The sequence below is a fragment of the Sinocyclocheilus anshuiensis genome, unplaced genomic scaffold (assembly GCF_001515605.1).
Source record: "Sinocyclocheilus anshuiensis isolate Anshui unplaced genomic scaffold, SAMN03320099.WGS_v1.1 scaffold579, whole genome shotgun sequence".
Lineage (NCBI taxonomy): Eukaryota > Metazoa > Chordata > Actinopteri > Cypriniformes > Cyprinidae > Sinocyclocheilus > Sinocyclocheilus anshuiensis.
In genome coordinates this window covers 500,799-504,866 of record NW_015551075.1, presented here as the reverse complement: position 1 = coordinate 504,866, position 4,068 = coordinate 500,799, and the positions used below count along the sequence as shown (strand labels likewise).

The 4,068-nt window shown below is 34.1% G+C and overlaps 1 protein-coding gene and 1 long non-coding RNA gene across 2 annotated transcripts in view; one reads left to right on the top strand and one right to left on the bottom strand.

Annotated features, from left to right (window-relative positions):
- The window catches only part of LOC107662317 (leucine-rich repeat serine/threonine-protein kinase 1-like), a 109,504-nt gene that overhangs the window by 73,387 nt on the left and 32,049 nt on the right, over positions 1-4,068 (top strand). The gene's annotated exons all lie outside the window — the stretch shown is intronic.
- LOC107662255 (uncharacterized) lies at positions 834-3,117 on the bottom strand. The gene is made up of 3 exons (XR_001631198.1): positions 2,899-3,117; positions 2,703-2,804; positions 834-1,296 (listed from the first exon to the last, which is right to left on the bottom strand). It is a non-coding gene; the product is annotated as an uncharacterized LOC107662255 (long non-coding RNA).

Genomic DNA, 4,068 nt, shown 5'->3' with positions numbered 1-4,068 from the left:
TGTGATTGGTTAGCTGGGCCAGTGTGTGCTGTGATTGGTTAGCTGGGCCAGTGTGTGCTGTGATTGGTTAGCTGGGCCAGTGTGTGCTGTGATTGGTTAGCTGGGCCAGTGTGTGCTGTGATTGGTTAGCTGGGCCAGTGTGTGCTGTGATTGGTTAGCTGGGCCAGTGTGTGCTGTGATTGGTTAGCTGGGCCAGTGTGTGTTGTGATTGGCAGCACTCGGCGCCTGGTCGGAAATGTCACGGCCCTTACCATAACCGCCTGCGAGCTTCAGTGTAAATATTGCATCAAAATCAAATCAATTTGAGTGCGATTTAAACCCGGATGATTGGAACCACTCTAAGTTAGTCTGTCTTGGGAAAGCTAGCGTGTCTACATCTTAGTGATAACACTCGTTGTCTTCTCTAGTGCAGCTCAACCAGGTCTCGTCCCATTCGTCGATCTTTGTGATATCACAAATCCCGGAAAATATGCGTTGTAGACCAAACGAGTCGTTCGTTGTAGTTTTTGAAAAGTGATTTCTATTAAATAAAATATCTCCTTTTGAATTGGACTTTGAGCTTTGTAAGCAGATCTTTTTTATGCTCAAACAGCAACATTACAGACTAACTAAAGTTGAAAAAGTGAAAAAGCATAATAGGACCACTTTAAAGTAGCCCAATTCCACGGGAAAACCACGGACTTGGCAACACTGCAGAACAGGGAGGTTAATGTACATTTTGAGTGCTATGAAAGGTTGTCAGACTTTATAAGCTGTGGTTTTACAGCCGCACATCCCATCGTAATGATTTTCCCTTCAGATGCGTCACACTCTGCTAGTTTCTGCCTTTCTCTGACCCTGAAGGCCTCACACCTCTTCTGTCTGCCGCTCCGTCTGCTTCCCTGATCCTGACAAACGTCTCCCAACTCTTTCTGATGTGCAGTTTGTCATAACTCACAGTGCGAGTGAGAGTCTGCTTCGTTTGCAGGTTTCTCTCCGTCAGCAGCGTTTGATGTTGACTGTTTCTCTGTCGGCCGCGTTCACTGCTGTTTGAATTGGTCTCTCAGCAGATTTATTCCCTCCTGCTCATTCTAGAGGTTTCTTTGCTATAAAGACAGCTACTAAATCAAGACATTAACTTTTATGACACAAAGTTTATCTTCCTCATGAATTCCAGACATTTCTTGTTCAAAGTTTGCTGTGTTTTGTCGAGTGCATTCATGCACTGGAGGTTTATGGTCTGTAAAGTGGTGCCCTATGGTAACCAACGGCAACAGCGGCTGGCATCTGCCCTTTGGAAGCTTCTAGAATCCTCATCTGCTCTTGCGGAAAAATACAAACAATCAATATACAAGAAAAAAAAACCTCTGGCCTGTTTTTTTTATTGTAAGTACAGTACTGTAAGAACATTTAATAAATAAATAAATAAAACGTTATTATATGCTGTAATAGTCAATATTTTTGATCTTTTGACAGCAGATAAATAAAATTAAAATATATAAAATTGATTTAGCAAATAAATATAATGAAATATATCTGAAATGTAATCTTTATATTTAAAAGGAACTATTGAATTGTTTTTATACTTTCAGTTTTCATTTTAAAGTTTTAGTAATTTTGTTATGTGCTTTTGTGATTTTGTTTTCTTTTTTATTTAGCGTTTATTTAGCAGTTTTTAGTACTTCAACTTAATCTTAAAGGGGTCATATGGAACGAGCCGTTTTAGTGGGGCATGGCAGAGTCTTAACTTTGATAAAGAATATCTCTTTGGTTTTGAGACTTTAGTCTTTGCAACTTCAGGGATCTTATCTATGCACAATCAGCTTGTAACACTCCAAAGAGAAAGGAAAACTTGAAATCGCATCATATGACCCCTTTAATTTATTTCAGTAATTCAGTATTTTTTTAGATTTTAGATTCGTGTTTTTTTCCATCTAATTTTTATATTTTATTTTATTCTAGTTCAGTTGACGACGAAGATTTTTTAAAGTTTGAAGTTGTAAACCCAGATATAGATGCAGAGAGAGATAATATTTTTAATATACAGTAGATGGATAATTAGATATTAGAAAGAAAATCTTAATTGCGATAAAAAATATTTACAAATATAATTTTCAATATGTTAAAGGTGCATTTGTTAAGATATTAAATGGCTTTAATTTTTGGTTTCCACCGAAAAAAAAATTTCAATCTAATTTTTTATTTTATTTTATTTTTTCAGTCAACAAGAAAAGTTGTAAACCCAGATATAGATACGGATAGAGACTGATAATATTTTTCAGTATACAGTAGATGGATAATTAGATATTAGCAAGAAAAGCAATAAAAATATTTAAAATCACAATTCAGTGTGCAAATATAATTATGGCATCAAGGCATCATGTTTAGATAAAATGTTTTACATTGTATAGATTTTAATGCAAAACATGTCAACAAAGCAATACGCCTCAAAGTCATGCATTGGAATATGACATGAATATGATTTAAAAGCAACAATTTTAATAAGTAATAGCATTTATTATTAATACTAATCACACATTTTACCAATTAAAGAATAATACCAAGTAATATGGTCCATTAGTCTAAAGGTGATATTTTACTCTATGTAGACTTGCTATCAGCTATTTAACCTTCAGATTTCAGAGGCAGATATATCCACTTTATAAAAGAAGATTAACATTACATTTCTCTGAACTACGAAGTCTGTTAGGAAGAAGCATTACATGTAAGAGGATTTTCATCGCAGATTTGATTTCAGTTCATGTTTCTGCCGTTTGTTTTGGAGCAGGAGACGATACAGTGAAGACGTCATAAAACACCGTGGCCTAAAAAAACCCCCAAACACACTGACGTTAGTATAGATCATGATTTATGTGACTAGGAAACGCTGTCGGTGCAAACTGGCCTGAAGTAGCAGACCTCGGTTCTCAGGAGTCGGCTGTCGAATTTGAGCGGAAATCACCAAAGCCTGGTGGTCCGTCAGCCAACGGATCGTAAATCATGTCTGTATAGCATCCTGGATCCCCAAAAGCATGTTAAACTCCTTTCAGCAGCGTTCAGCGTATTTTTTCAAGCTACTGTCGTGGCATAAAACAAGTTTTTAGTGCGATGTGTGACGCAGCGGGATACGATCTGCAGTCGGACTCATTAGGAGTTTAACCCCAGACCAGCTCTGTAAGTGCATGCCAGTAACCAGAGCCAGTACAAACCCTGCAGCTGTAAATCAGAACATTTATTTTCAGGTCAGGGAACAGTTACGAGTTTCCTCTTTGAGGTCTCAGGCTGGACTTGATTTTTATTTTAGCTCTTAATGAGAGAGGTCAGTCTGTGTTACGTAAAAGCTGAACCTTGACCGCTGCTCTTTTAACCTCACAGTTTGAGCTGCCGGACACATCCAGAGAAAGCAATCAATATACAAGAAAATCCTCTGGCCTTTTATATATTATTATTATTATTATAAATACAGTACAGTAGCAACAAAAAAAAAAACTTTAGTACATGCCATAATTGTCAATACTCTAGAACAAATAAAAAAATAAAAAAATAATTAATTAACATTTATTTAAAAAAAAAAAAGTATATTTTTTTACAGTTATTCATTTAGCAAATAAATAAATATACTGAAATATGTGTTTCATGAAATATAATGAAATACAAACGTTCCTAGATGGCAACAAATAAATAAAAATAAACATGTATAAAAATACACATGTATTTCACATGTGTTTCACATGTGCTCATTTAGCAAATAAAGTAATAATATATATATGTTTCACATGTACTCATTTAGCAAATAAAGTAATAATATATATATATATATATATATATATATATTTAGAATTTCATGAAATACTGTATATATTCACATATTTCATGAAACAAAAATAAAAAATTTAATGAACTACATGTTCATTTTTGCAACAAATAAATAAATAAATGTACTTTTTATTTTTACATGTATTCATTTAGCAAATAAAGTAAAAAATACAATTTATATAAAATTTAATGGAATAAATATAACATTTAATGAACTACATATGTTAGTTTTGGCAACAAATAAAAAAAAAAGTAAAATAAGAAATGCACATT